The following is a 16529-nucleotide window of genomic DNA, read 5'->3' on the forward strand; positions in this document are numbered from 1 at the left end:
TGTGCCAGAGTAAGATAGAATGACCTGCAGTGAAGGACATTTTAAGAGATACAAAGTAGTGCAAAACATCCCCTTTCCTCCACTATATAGTTGTTGCCCTGACTTATAGGGAACAAACGTTTGTAAAAGCATCAGATCTATGACTCCAAGTTTATTAAAATGTACATGAGCAGACATAAATAGTCTTACTTTTATAACAACGCATTACTGACTCATATAATACATTTGGATTATTATGAAAATTATCATATAGTTTTATAACTTTGTCCTGAGGAGCCTAGATGAATATTTTATTTCCTTTAATTAAATGGGGTTTATTAAATGTTTTTAAATGTCTAAAAGCATATAAAGTCTCCTGGGAGGGCTTAGCTAGTCAGTATGAAAACTGAAAAACCTGAAACCTCATGCCTCATCTAATGCCTGCAATAAATATGATGGGCCATCAGCTTGGAAGGAACAAACTGACTTGAGGATGGTGAAAACTGAGACTGAATCATAAATTGAATAAAATAAACTTGGGATGATTTTACCAGTACGGGAAGATAAAGAGCAGACCAGATCAGTGAAGATAGATTAGACACCATATAGAAGTCATCTTTATACAACAATGTGGGTTGCTTGCAGGAAATAAATGAAGAGATCGAAACCTTCTGCACCTAGGCTCAGCACTAGATGAAATGGGGCAATGGCTACTAAGCATGTCCGAAGACCCCCCCCCCCCAATGTACTTAATGTGCTGAGTTGATTTCTTTCATTGGCTTCTTTCTACTGCAAAGAGGAAAAGAATCCTATGCACAGGCAGGACCCAAAAAGACTCATTAGAAGTGCTGAGCAAGATCATCATGTGTTCTGATAGAGTGCGCACAGGCATGAGGATAAAGAGTAGGAAGAACCAAGGATGATGACTGTAACCACACCGGTGAAGACTCCGAGATTCTCCACCACGACACTAAAATAATATGTTCCTCCTGACGTGTCTAGTTCCCTGAGAGTGGAAACTCTACTGCTGTAACATATGTACGATGGGACCCTCGGCATCCTTTAAAAAGAAGAAAATTATGCCCCCTGTAAAAATGGAAAAACATATCCTTGCGAAGATGTTAAGTAAAGCACAGCAAACACAAAGAGACAAAATACCACATGATCTCACTTTTATGTGGAACCTAAAGTTTAACTTTTGGAAGGAGAATGTTAGTTACCCAGAATTGCGTGTCATGGCACAGATTAGTGGTTAAAGCACAAGAGTTTCAGTCATGTAGGAGAGGCAGGTTCAAGCAAGGAGTCTAAGGTGCACTGTGATGGCTATACAGGATGAGAACATACTATATTCCCAATAACTGATTAGGTTAGATTTGCAGGTTCTTGTCACAAAAGTGCTAAGCCTGTGAGATGCCCAAAGTTGTATTTAACCTAAGCCATCTCATGATACATATGGATTTCAAAATGTAATGGACAACTGAATATTGTAGGGATAAGTCCTGCCCCTTAGAAGGCGTGTTCGCCTTGGGCTAATGTTTACCTATAAATCTGGCAAGCATGCTCCCAGCCATCACTTCTGCTTTCCTGGTCTCCGCGGGAACTGTGGTTGTGTAAGTCTATTTCCCCATTAAAGCTGTATATATTTTTACAATCTATCTGTATTCATTTATGCCGTTACAGAATATGCAAAATTTGATCAGTTAATGTACATGAGTAAAATGAAAATAATGTATGATGAGCTCTCATATCCAAAGACACAACAATACAATAGTTCCTGTTACTACACTTCATTTACAGCCATTACCTATTCAGTTTCTGTCCCTGCAGGGTGGAAAAACTCAAACAGAAGAGATCACTTTCTAAACTGGAATTCTACCTCTAAAATAATAGTAGCCAGTAGTTGAATTAGGACATGCTTGTTTATAAATGAATTATTTAAGATCTCAAAGCATAACTTCTTGAGTGCAACAGGCAGGTTGATTAAAATAAGGTAATCATACCCCCCAATACATTTTACATTTCAAGTGTGGTCATAGTTCTCCAGGACCAATAGCAAACCATTATATCCATCAACGTCTATATATTTTTAATTTGTTACCACAGTTAGATGTTTTTGCTGTTGTCATTCCTTTGCTTAGTTGTCTGTGTACTTTCCTGTGTAGACGTTTCTTCTTAATACCTGATTTCCTTTCTTGACTAAAAATTACCTTTCAATATAGACAGAATAAGAAGCATTCTTCTAAGAAACAGAACAGCTCTCTATTTTAGCATATACACACCTATCTAATAATAGGGCTGGGTATGAAAGGAGCGAAATTCTCAAAGGGAAATTCCTTCTCTTCAAGATATCAAGTGGATTTTGTTATCTGCGCTTGTCAGTGTTGCTGTTGAGAAGGTAAACTTACAGAGGTATTTTTTTGCCTAAGGAATATCCCCTTTCAATTCCTCCTAGGGTATCTGTTGATAACCTCTGGATTCCTCACATTGCAAACCTTTTGGGTGATTTGTCTTCATATTATATCTGCTTTGAGAGATGCTCATGGACACTCAGCAGAATTTTCTGTGAAATATGTAGTTCAGTACCACCGTTCTACAGCATATTTTTAATGCCCTCCTTTCTTATTTTAAATGTTTTTCTAACTAGTTTTCATATTCTTGTTTCCTTGTTGTATACATACTAAAATCTGTATCTGTTCCCAAGCCTTTCTATCAACCATTCTCTTTGCTTTTCCACTGTGCTATCGTCTGCTTCCTCAACATGCAAACATTTCTTCTTTAACTTTAGTTTGTTGCTCTTCCTGGGTTTATAATTTAAGAGATAAATACCACATTATAAACACTTCCTTTAATTACCATCTGGTATCTAATGTATGAGCATGAGATTACTTCTCCTTTCCATTATTTTAGGGCTTTCTTTTTCTCTATTTTATAAGCTTTCCTACGTGTGGTACATTTTCCTATGACATATCATCTTTGAAAATAATCTAGTTCTGCATCCAATGGTTCATATTTGGGTACTGAGTGTGCACATGGAGAATGCAGCCTGAGTGGGGTTCCCTGGCTGTGTTTCCTCAGGATAACTCTGAGTGTGCATAATGAGTACCATGTGGCAGCCCATGAAAGATGGCTGTAAGAAATAAGCTGCCCTCTTCCACAAACCATCCTCCATCTTTACCTCAATTTCCACACATCCATAATGATGAATTCCGTATTAGTGCTTTATGTGGAGGCCTGAAAATGTGAGCCTCTTTCCACGTTGACCAAAGGTCAGAGGGTTTGGGCTTACACCTCTAGTTCCTTCAAGGTTACTGTGGTTCAACCTCAAGAAAGGTCCCACCTGGATGTAGATTAGAGAGTTCTGCTCTCTCTCAAGGTTATTGTCAACAGGTGTGGCTAATAGTCAGGTCTTGTACTCCAGGAATAGAGGAGTGGATGTGTTCTAACCTCAAACAAAAGTCTAAGGATCCAGTGAATTTCCAGTTCCTTTATGGAGATAGCTTGGGATTCCACCCAGGGAGTGGTTTGCCTACAGAATGTTCCAGTTTAGGGTGTAAGCATGACTTATTTTGTTCTAGCAACAGAATGTTTAACTATGAATGTAGCCAGCGACCTTCAATTGGTATGTTCTTTTCCTTATGTCATGTCAATGTAGTTTTTTGTCCTATCTTTTAGGGTCAGGGGTATTTTAAGCAATTGGTAATTAAACATGGGCGAATTTCAGTGCTCACTGAAATTCCCTCCCAATATTATCCTATACGTTCCTCCATTTTAATATTTTTATTTGCATCTTCATATTCTTTACTATATTTTTAAATCCCCACGCCTCTACCCTGGCAAGAGGTACTTCTGTCAAGGCTGGTCCCTGATAGTTTTATGATTTTATTTCTCTTCATTCCTTAGAACTCCATTTTCTCCAGTCCATCTACCACACCAATACCTCCTAACAGAAAGTTCTAAGGTATTCTTCACTTCAGGCCTCTAGGTTTTACTTCCTCAACTTCGAATGCACTGCTTCTTTCCTGATAGAATTCATTAAAGATATACTAACAATTCATGATTTGCAACCTTGGAGAAACACATTTCTTCATCCAGCTCATCTCCATTTTACACCTTATGTTCTTTTAAATTGTTTCCTTGCCATTTGGGCCAGAGAGGAGGGGTTAATACAGGTTCAACCCACCTTCTTTATTAAGAGTTCATGCTAATTTCTAAAAGAAAATTGAGAATTTCAGAGCAAAGAAGGATGCCTAAGAGGAACCATGAACCTGTACCATTCAAAGACTCTGTCCTAACCTTAGAACTCTCTGACCTTGAATCTGTATTTACACAGTATGGTCCCTACGCTCTCATTTAGACTCTGTCCTAACCTTAGAACTCTCTGACCTTGAATCTGGATTTACACAGTATGGTCCCTATGCTCTCATTTAAAGCATGCACGCTTGACACACCAAGGTGCTTGTCATGTTCTTGCTTTGGAAGATTTTTTTTTTTCAATTTCTGAAATCTGATACTTTAAAATTTGGTCAAGTTTCTTCCTGTGGCCTCTATTTCTGGAAATTGGGTTCATACTTCATTTTATTTTGAGCAAATCAGTGGGTGAGAAATAAAGATAGCAGTCAATTTTCAGGCATGTACTCTTTATGGGAGGAATTTTAATAACTCAACCTTCTTGGGGATCAATGCTCTGCCTCTCAATAGTCTATCTGGATTTGATGTTGGTTTCTTTTGATGGTGGGTTTGACTTACAGCCCCAATGGACCCTTGCCCTAGTCTGGACTCTTTCTTACTCTGATCTAAGAACATCCAATTGCACCATAACCACCTCTTTTATTAGATATCAGAGGATTATTCATTTTCACAGAACCCCTATTACAAATTCCACATTTCTTCTATTTTCTCAGTGTATTGGCCATTCTGTCTCCAGATGAGACCTGGCTCTTACAAGGACCAGTGTTAACAGAATCAAGTCAGTTCCATATAAAATGAGAGGACTAAAGATCACTGTTGTCCCTGTCTTCAGCTTCTCAAACAATGGTTTCAGGGTCTCTAACAGTGACACACTTTCAATCCTGGAGGACAATGGTGGCTCAAGTGAATTTTGGTCATTATGACCATCTACACATTATCTATGGATGCTGATTCACCAGGGCGGAGGTCACAGTACAGGAAGGTAGCTTCTCCATCTCAGTATCTCACTGCAGAGGTAATACCTTGCGCCCTAATGTTTCTCAGCAAGGGTTTGAGATATAAATAATACTGAATGACCTTCTTTCTTATCTACCACCTCATTTCCACTTCACGTGAATGAGTTGACTTCGTAGCCACCACCTTCTGAGTCCAACTGAGACACACAGCAACGGTGAAACGACAGGGTAATAATAGGAATCTTACAGCCCAGTGTCCAACAAATGTAGGGAAACAAGCCATGATGTCAAGATGGAATGGAACAAATCAATGTCAGCTGTGCAGCTGTGTAGACCTCATCAGAGTCAGAAACTCCGGCAAAGAGCTGTCTACAGAAGTTTACAAAGCTGACAGAAAAATGTTTTAAACAACCATGGTGTCATTCTGGGTCACCCACCAAGACAGCAGTTGACAGGAATCAGCACTCTGAGGCGGGCTCTTAGGCACCTTTCCAGAGCAGTCTCAATGAAATTGAACAAAACACCCTTTTCTGACCAAGCCTTACGTTCAACAGGCTCTAATCTGTTTGTTCTGCCACTTTCCTTAGCTTGGCAAAGGCCTTGTTAGCTGGTGGAAGTATGCTAGCTGATTCACTTCATTCATCAGAGAGGTAGACACCTGGAGATGAGCAAAACCATTTTTCTGCATACTTCGAGGTGATGTTAATTCCATTAGTCCTGATTAAATGTGTAGGAATACCCACTATTGATGGCTGTTAGTTATACCAAGTATCTCTAGGAACATTATAATGCCTTCTGACACTAGAGAATATAAATCTGTAGATAAAAGGACGCCAGAGCTTGTAGTTTTTTTTTTTCAGATAACAAGTTTGACATATACATCTGTAAAGAGCGCCTATTGTATTTATGGCAATAGCACATAAAAGTGACAGTCAATGCTTTATATATTTTTTACATGCATTGGCCATATTCTTTTCTGGTTCCACAGTCATAACAAATATATAAGTGAATATAAAGAGTCTTGGAGTATACTAACTCACTTATCCCCATGCCTATTTTTCTCTTAACCTATATACATGGTTTTACAGACCATACTTTACATAAGAATGTCTTCTCACTTGGTATAGAATGTCCTCAATAAATGATGAATGAATTGATAGGCTAACAAATAAGAGATTATATCCGTCTTTGCTAAGTGACATTATTTACTCATTCCAACAAATATCATCTCAACCAAGTAGGCATTTAATTATTTGGGACATCTCTGAAATGAAGATGTTAAGTGGTTTCCACAAAGATGGCTCAACCTGGATCTGAAGGTCTAACCTTATCTAAGTGTTCAGAACCCGACTGTCTCAAAACACTGATGCTAATCACATCCACTCTTTTCATGTAGACTACAGAACCAGGAATCACACATCCATAATTGAAATATAAATTCCTTTAATGAGGAAGAAGTAAGCTCATCTTTTTCACACTGCTTCCCTTACTTTCTCCCTCTTGTCACGGGTGTCTGGAAATAAAATGCTATGTTTTATATAAATATAGGAAGAATACCCACTGGGATGCTTAAGTTCGTACTGTGATGGAAGTAATTCCTCCTAACACAATCCTTAACTTTTAAGAGGGTGACTGTAAACTTTGGGAATACCCAATAAAGGCAATGACAAAACAGAAGGGTAAATCCCCTTGCAAGAATGGGGAAAGTAGCCTTCTGATATTTAAAGGATGAAAAGGGAAGGACTAGGTTCAGTGAAAATCAAGACAACCATTTTCTCCAAAGGACTTTGTGTGCGCTCATTTTCCTTCACTGCTCCAGAAACCCATCTCCTCTTCCCTGTGTCTCCCAATCCCTAAGTCGAGAAGACTGCCTCCGTCCTTCAGTTTTATGGCAACAAATCTCAACTCTGCATCCTGCAACTGCCACATGCTCTCTGTAGGTATATTTCTCACCTTGGCTTGGGAAGAACTGACCAGTACACTCACAAGACCGATGATACTTTCTTGAATTCACTTAACTATACCCTTGTCTTCGTTCTTCAACTGTCCATGTTGCCTAAACTCATCTTAATGAAATTTCAAGGAAACGCTATCCTTCTGTCAGAAGCAAACAACTCTGCAGATTCTTTCATCCCCATTGGCTGACAATAAACGGCAAGCTCCAGTCATTTTTTTCATAATTTTATTTTACCCAAAAGCAAAACTGTATCTTCTCCATCCAAAGCTTTTGCATCTACTCATATTATTAACAAATAAAAAGGTAAAAGAATAGAATAACAATAGGAAAAAAGTATATGTGCTTAAAGGATTCTGCAGGGTACTAGTGGTACAGGCAAGGAGGATATGAATTGCAAAATTAAGTCAGGCATAGATCCTTCTGATGGACTTCAATCTCGCAAAAGAGCTGGAATCTAATCAAAATTTATTTTACTACAAAGTAGCCTGTTGAAGTAGCAAGAAGGAAATATAAATGAAACTTATAGACAACTTATCAGGGAAGATGAGAACAGAGAAGAAAGAAATCAGAGGCCATGTCAGGTGCAGGGGTTATTATTTCAGGACAATAAGAACTTACCAGTGACTATGTGTAAGAGTAGAGGGAAGCCGTCGTACTACAGGAAGTACAACTAATTGCTCAATGTAAGTGGAATGTAGTAGGTACCAGGCTGTCAGCCAAATGAGTTGCTTGACAACAAGGTTAACTCCCAGTTAAAGTTCCCTTAGAAACGTGTCTGCTCTCTTGTTTCCCTGACGATAAAATACTTAGTGAGAACGACTATTTTGGAAACTCTCAGGATTGATTGTGTAAACATGGGCTGTGTCCAAAGCTACACGATAAGGTTCTCAGTTTGCCTGTCTCTTCATATCATTGACAACTACAAAACTTCTTATAACCAAGCACATAGCAACATCCTCCAGGGCTTTAGAACACAGAACTCCTAGACATTTCGTTCAAAGAGGCAGCTCCATTTGCTTCTGCTTCATTGTGTTGCTGGTGATACTTTATTGATTTGGGGTACACAAAGTTTGAACTCTCTTTCCCTCATTGCCCTGGGGAGTTTTTATTTTGCTTTGTTGTGTTTTTTTTTTACTACAATAAAACTACATTTTGAATGAATATGTCTAGTGACTCTAAGTTAATCACAAAGTCTAGATACTGAATTGTATATCCTCAGCTCAGAATGCATGCATGCTATACATAACTTAACACTTGGATGTAAGCAATTGCTTTATACACTAAGCTCATATTTCTATATGCATTTTCATCGGTACTGTCTAAAGGGTCTCAAGTAATCATTAGGGCAAGATCAGATAAAAGGAATCATTATTATAATTGTACCTTTAGTGATAGTTGTAACAGTTTTGCTGTATAGTAACAGTTACAGACTTACTGCATTTATTCTTTACTGTGACCTAGGGAAAGATCTAGAAGATTAAAAGTATTCCACTAGTGTCAGGAGGAGTAAAGTGATAATCAGGGGGTTAAATAAATAATTTCAGACTACTTTGTGAATCAGTGGTACAGCAGGAAAACCAACAGAGACAGCTCAGAGCTCTTTCCCATTGCTTGATAAGGAATTTAATATGCATATACATGTCAACCCTTGCCTTTCATCTGTGAAATTTATTTCCCCCAGCCTAGGCAATAGTCAAAACATGAACATTCTTATATCAACATGTTCAAATTCAAATGAGACAACAGAGTCTGACGTACTGTTCATTTCTTACGTACTATGTGTTTATTTTAAAGTCTCTGCTATAGCAGCTTCCTGGTTTGAACATATCAGTGTGATCTGTTCTCAGATCAACATCAAAAGACTGAATTTAAACCTGTCTTCCTGCTGTGAAGGCTTTACTTTCCCTTTCCTTTATTATTTTTCCCGTTTTGAAATGTCTCTACTGGTAATAAATTAAGCATAGTTTGACAAGAAATACGCTCTTATTTGCCTCCTGATGATCAAACAGGAACTTGTAGGCATGCCGTGTTGATGAGTGTGCCACAGTGTGAACCGCTTAGGTTGCAGCTACATGAACTGTGCTGATGACGCCCGCCCTCGACCGTCGCCATGCTTCCGTAGCCCCCAGTGTGTGAAATGCCTCACTGGGTTTGCATCCCTGAGTTTGCAGGCTATTCTCAGTTATCGGGACGAGCTTGCCAGATGTTCCTGGTACGCGGAATTTGTCACACTGCAGACAAGCTAATATCATTCTGTGAGACCACGGGGAAAAGACTAAAAGACTCCACATTTAATCCAAAGTAAGTACCACGAGACCCATCACGGCACTTGGGCCTGCACATGGTACAGCAGCTTCCAGCCAATGAGCAGCTCATAACAACTTAGTTATAATGGGTGGCAGGGATCTACGCCATAAGCGCGGCCCCATTAAAGCGAACTGAAGTACGTGAATTCATGTACAAAGAGTAACCTCAGCATCTGTCTACACTCAGCCAATGTTTTGTTTATGCTCTTTTAGGAACAGCCAAATTATCTCCCTGTCCCCTGAAACCAAGTACTAAATTTCCCATCAATGGCAGCTTCACCTGGCAGTAAGACAGGGCGGACTGGCATTAGCCCCCTGGGCGGCAGCACGGGGTTGCGGGCTGCTTCTGATTCTGGCAGCTGTTTCATACCGATGAGGCCATTTTTTTTTTTTTTTTTGCCCAAACAATTTTCCCTTGCTAATCAAGTGGGGGAGAGCAATAGTCTAGGAGGAAATTAAATCGTCAACAAGATATGTGTACCTAATAAACACAACAGAACTGGCATTTAGTCAAATCAAATGATTTAATCCAGTCCTATCTCACTCAGCATGGAGGACCTATTTTAATAAACTTAGAAAATGCATTTTGCCATAGAAGTAATGTCCCATTTTCCTTCCCCAAGTGATGCAAAATATCTTCAGAGACAAAAAAAAAATACCATTATTCTGTTACTTTCGTTTTATAGATGAGAAAGCAAGACTAGAATATGCACATGAATCTATAGATATGTTTAACTAAATATATTTCCAAGCAGTCTTATGTATAGGATAGGTAAGTATTTGGGGGAACAATCTAATTTTCTTATCATTTCTATACCTTAATCACCTGGCATCTACCAACTTCTTTTACTCTCATAGCTAAGCCCTCACCTCCAGAAACCTCAGTGTTCAGAAAACTGAGCGCCATGAACACCACTTTAGATTTAACTTTATGTGTATGTGTGCATACGTGCACATGTGTGTGTACATGAATGTGGCCATGTGTGAGTGGACAGATGAAGACAAGAATCTTGTGTCATCACTCAGGAGCTGCCTACCTTAATTTTGGTCCAAGTTACTCACAGACTCCCAGGTATGATGGAAGCTGAAGGAGCTCCAGGCTCTGTCTGTCTCTATCTTTCCAAATTTGGGACTCTAAATGAACATCATAGCCTATAGATTTTACACAGGTCTGAGGACTGAATTTAGTTCCTCATGCCACCATGGTGAGTACTTTATTTGCTATCTCCCAAGTCTGGGACTTTCAGACTCCACACAACTGAACTTCATGTAATTCTAGATAATCTAGGCACCACACCTTTATAGCGTCGGGATGTCTTATGTGGGTGGTATCTGGAATATCATGTAGTTTGCTTTTCTTGGAGAGTTACCAAGAACGGCACCTCAAATCTACCAAATGTCAACTTTTAGCATCAAAATCAAAATCTTAGGAGAATCTGCTGAGTGATTCTGACTGGCTTGCATTCCGAATAGTCTTCCTTCAGACATACAATACCATGACGTTGACTCTCCTGCTGGGAACACACACTACTTGTGGTAGGAAAACCCCATAGACCGGAATGGGGAACTTCATCACAGCTGCATCTCTTTCCTTTCTTGTTTGTTGGTTCCATTTACTCCTCTTTGGAACTCCCGACAACTCACATACCACTTCTGATACAGCATAACAACTGTCAAGTGCCTGTGTACCAAGACTTCTCTTACTATCTGAAGTGGACTTAAATGAGCTTTCATAACTTTGTCAAGTAGCTGCATCAAATGAAATCCCAATTCAACTCAACTATTGGTTACGGCCTTCTGTTGAACCAGACAGCTCTACACCATATACCCTGCAGGTAACAACTTTCTGCCTATAGACAGGCAAGACATACATTCCCCCATTTTTATATCTCTGTTGTTATTTCATAGCTCTTAGCATTTTGTGTTCTTATCAAAATCTGTTGTATCAAAAATATGCATATTATGATATGCTTGTGTTTAATCTGAAGACATGGATCTAATTCTTTGATTTCAGATTTGCGTAGTAAGTACATAGCTCATTGTTTTCTGACAGTCACTTTCATATCAATAACGGTGGATAAACAGCACTTCCCTGTGACACATAAGCACATGCCACACAATTGGCATAGAAAGCAGACATACAGTGCGTATGTTTCGAGCATCTGTGCTGTGACTGTTGTCTTAGTGCCCCTCTATCGGCAGAAAGACAGGCAGTTATATGTCATTTGTAAGCAACAATCATTCACAACAACATGACAGTATTCTTCAGACACCCTCAACTCAGAATGCGATTAAGGCAGAAAGCCTTGGAAGAACAAATATTATAAACTCCTTTCATGACCTATTTCCCATACCTCTGGCTGAACACTGAAGTGTTCTCTTCCCTGTTTCATGCTAAGCCAGCCAATTCTGTATAGGAGAAGCAGCTGTTTTTAGATCAAGGTATACACAACAATCCCATGGAGCATGGGTGTAAAGGTTCAAGCCTATATTTAAATGTTTTGTTTTTAAAATAACTTAAAACACTAGACTGTTTTATGACATGCACATCCGAGAGTGGCACATTTATCTCTTATAAAACTCAATGAGCTTACAATAGATATTCTTGCTCAGAAAACTTTCATCTAGGAGGGAAATTAACAAAGGCTGGGGGCTGTGGGATCACAGACAAGAAGATGCTGGGCCAGGGAACTCAGATGACAGTTCACCTGAGCCACTCTGCTCTGCTCCTCCACGGCTTAAATATACTTTCCAGAGTTGTACTGGGGAGCCCCGTAGGACAGACAACAAAATCCTATTCATTTATAAGGGATCATAGAGAGGGAGCTTTTAATTCTGCAGTTATGGAAATGGAGGTGGACGGGGATTAAACGACTAGACTATGCAGTTTTAAAGCCCACATGGGACATAACCAAGGAAAAGAAAAATGAAGTGAAGTTAATACCAGAGCTGGTTCTAATCCATTCTCAACATATATTACCCTGGTCTGGAGGCAAACAAGTAAATGAAGCAAAAGCCAAACCAAAACAAAAGAGAGGAAACAGAATGAACTGGAGAGGGTCAGAGAACGTCTCTCAGTGCTCTGCTTTGCCAATCAGTGTTCTGTAGGAGCAGTAAGCATTAAACATGGTCTGTGAGCATCACCAAACTCTGCTTCCTTTGTCATGGGGAATGTTCATCTAATTTGAGATTCCTATATGACTGGCATTCAAAAAACTATAAATATCTACATTGTTCTAAGCAAACGTTGCATCTCCACAACATTTAAATCAGGTTTACCACTCCTAAGTGAAAATGTATAGCCCTCAACCAACACATGTGCCCTTTCTTGGACAAATAAATCCCATGATGCCCCTAAGACCCAAACAAATGCAAAGTCTAGGCCTTCTCTGGGCTGTTGCCAGTGGCAACTCCTAACCATGCCGAAGGACTTCAGAGCCCTTAACCAAATAGCTATGGGATTCCAAGGTCACTGTCCTCAGATGACTCAATATCTCCTTCTTTAATTTCTTCCCATCTTTACCTCTATAGTTAAGCTTTTTTTTTTGGTATTTTTTTGGCAGATGTATTCCATAGTAATGTATACATTACAATCAATCTTCAACCTTAGCAACTAAATTTAATTACATTAAACAACTCCACACTGAATATAGTATCTCTTGAAGAAACTCTATTAATGCTGATGAAAATTACCAGAAATTGGTTCTGAAGAGCATGAGGGCCTGAAGTGAAGCAGATGCAACTCATGAGGGAATGTGTGACTAACGAGGAGCTATGCAATAAGCAATCCTACCCAGAGAGTCCCTTCTTACAGGAACATGCCCTCCGGGGTTACAGCCTGCGTCTAAAACTGTAGTTGACTCTCAGTCGGCAAAAAAAACTGCTAATATCTATATACTTCATGCTCAAACAATCAGACATGTGACACACACTGTAAAAAAAAAGTCTAGGTTTGTTTTAAGATTTTAAATTTTGTGTTTAAGTGTTTTGTGCTTCACTTGTGCATTTGGTATCATGTGTGTGCTGGGAACAGAACCTGGGTCTTCTGCAAGAGTAACAAGTGTTCTTAACCATGACATGTTAAGGCATGTCTCCAGACCCCAAGATAGCATTTTATAAAAGCAAAACAAAAAGTGTGATGGTTTGAATGATAATGGCTTTCATAGGCTCATTTGAATACTTGTTCCCCAGTTGGTGGAACTAATTGGAAGTATTAAAGGTGTGGCTTTGTTGGAGGAGGTATGTTACTAGGAGTGGACTTTGGGGGTTTCAAAAGTCTGTGCATTATCAATGAGTTAGTGGTCTCTCTCTCTCTCTCTCTCTCTCTCTCTCTCTCTCTCCCTCCCTCCCTCCCTCCCTCCCTCCCTCCCTCCCTCCCTGGTACTCGTGGATTAAAATATAAGCTCTAAGTTAACGTTCCAGCTCTACACTCCCTGCTGATGACATACTCCCCACTATGATAGCCGGGGATACTAACTCTGAATCTGTAAGACCCCTTAGTCATGGGATCTCAGCACAGAAGAGTAGTCATTTGCACATATAAACACACACACACATACATCTGCAAATTGTTAAAAATAAAGAAGAGAGATTATGTGTGTTTTCACCGAAAGTCTACCTGACTACACAGGGCTAAAGTAGGACCCCATTTGGTCAGGATGCCTTAGCTGAGGATAATAGCAGTGTCAGCATGGCCGCTTTCCCTCCTGCAAGACAAACTACTGGGTTGCAAGTGATAACCCAGAATACTCACTATTTCATATATTTTTTAAAAATCTGTTTCCTGGGAAAGAAAACAAAATACTGTGGTAGTACACATATACCTTCATTTATTCACTCAACAAATATGCTGGGCAAAGATGTAGATAATGAAAGGGGGGAAATAAAAAGATTCCTACCCTCACCAAGTATCTATTTCTGATGGAGAAAACAGTGAATGTCTTAGTTACCTTTTCTATTACTGTGATGAAACACTATGATTAAAAGTCGATGTATGGAGGAAAGGGTTTGTTTGGCTTGTACTTCATCAGTGAAGCAAGCCAGGACAGGAACTCAAACAGCGTAGGAACCTGGAGGCAGGAGCTGATGTAGAGGCCACCAAAGGGTCCTACTTACTGGCTTGCTTACCATGGCTTGCTTGGTCTGATTTCTTATAGACCCCAGGTACACCAGCCTAAGAATGGCACCACTCACAATAGGCTAGTCCCTCCCGCACCAATCACGAATTCATAAAATGCCTTACAGCTGGATCTTATGGAGGCATAGTCTCAATTGAAGTTTTCTCCTTTCAAATAACTCTAGCTTGTCTCAAGTCGACATAAGACTTGCCTGAATAGTGAACAAGCCCGTAACTGATGCAGAATGCAACCTGCAATAAAAGGCGAAGAGCAATACCTCAGGAAAAAGATGACAGGGAAGGAATGGAAGCAGGATCCTCTATAACAAAGCTAGGGAAATAGGAACAAAGATGCGAAACAGTACAGAGAGGAAAGTAGATCCATCTGTGCTGAAGGCTGGAGGAAAGGGAGCTGGGATGGTGCAGCAAACTAAACTGCTAAGGGATGAGAGCATGCTCCAACAGAGGCCATACTCTACTCAGCAAACTGTGCAGGGGTGGAGTCAGCTGGAGGACCACAGAAGTCCTTTTCAAACCACAAGGATTCCAATTATTCTCTGTTCAGAGTGGTAAAATTACAACCTTTACATTTTTGTATAATGTGGGAGTCCCCTCTGTGTGCTGCAATGAATAAAGAAACTGCTTTGGACCTATAGCAAGGCAGAACTTGATAGGCAGGGAAAGCTAGGCTGAATGCTGGGAAAAAGAAGGGCGGAGTCAGAGAAAAGCCATGGATCCTCTGCCTGAGACAAATGCTGGGAACATTACCTGGTAAGCCTCTGCTACATGGCGATACACAGATTAATATAGATGGGTTAGTTTAGGATAGGAATAAGCCAGAAATACGCTTTAGCTATTGGCCAAACAGTATTGCAAATAATACGGTTTCTTCATGATTATTTTGTGTCTAAGTGGCCAGGAACAAACAAGTGGTCTCCTCCAACACTTGTAGGCTTCCATCTGAAATATTTTTTACTAACATTTATTAACACTTATTTTGCAAATCAACTACTACATCATTGTTTCTAATTTGATATCTGGATCCCATCAGACTTCTTAGTTCATCGACCCTAGATAATACCATATCCATTTGGCATTTTCTACTGTCTTTAAGCACAGAGGAGTGTTAAGACTACATCTGTTGAATACATAGTGTTAAAAAATACATGAACAACAGAAGAACTGCAGACACAACTAACTGGAGAAATGCAACAGACTCAACCTTAAGCTGATGCAAACAGTTTCTGTCAGACTTTCTACCTAGGGCTCCACAGTTTGGCTGAGCTGGGCCCCTTGCACCAGATCTATGACTGTCAAGCAAATGATGTTCTTAGACGATTGAAACGAGCTCTTTTTCTTAATTGTGTGGCTAGCATTTAGACACAAAACTGCACAGACAGCATTTTTCAGCTTGGCATTTGGAAAGCCTCATAGTGTATTTTCTTTTTGGATCACATTCTGCTGTCTGTGCCTTCAGATGCTGTTTAAGAACTTTATTTTTGTGTTTTCTATATCTACCTGATATAGAAACTTACATTATATTTAAAATACTATTTAAATTTCTTTTTCATGTCAAATACCTAAACTATGTAACATGCGGAAATAGGCAACGATAGTATCTAATTAGTTAGCTTAAGATTACCTGTTTAGTTACATACATATTGTACCATACAGTTTGAGGTTTTATAGTCATCTAAAATGCATTACATTGATTTTAAAAATTTGTGTCTATTGTATGTGCTTAAAGTGAAGCTTCATGGGCAATTACTCCAATATTTTGATAAAATTACTAAATAATGATCAATACAGTAGAGATTGGCAAAGTTAAAGTCTTCTAAAATTTCTACTCCTTTTTGCTTATTATTGCAGTGGTGGGGATGAAATCCAAGGGCTCATGAATGCTACGCAATTGCTCCACCACTGACGTCACCAGCCTTTAAAGCCCTATTTTAAATCCACTCAATGAGGCTTACTTTCACATCTAAAACTAAAGTCTTCTTAAATTTAATATGACTAGAATACATTTT

At 39.3% G+C, this 16529-nt stretch overlaps 1 protein-coding gene across 1 annotated transcript in view; it reads right to left on the bottom strand.

Annotated features, from left to right (window-relative positions):
* Ctnnd2 (catenin delta 2) overlaps positions 1-16529 on the bottom strand; it is a 709004-nt gene that overhangs the window by 441076 nt on the left and 251399 nt on the right. The window lies entirely within an intron of this gene.

This window comes from Alexandromys fortis, unplaced genomic scaffold (assembly GCF_014885135.2).
Source record: "Alexandromys fortis isolate MF-2015 unplaced genomic scaffold, M_Fortis_MF-2015_v1.1 scaffold_52, whole genome shotgun sequence".
Classification (NCBI taxonomy): Eukaryota; Metazoa; Chordata; class Mammalia; order Rodentia; family Cricetidae; genus Alexandromys; species Alexandromys fortis.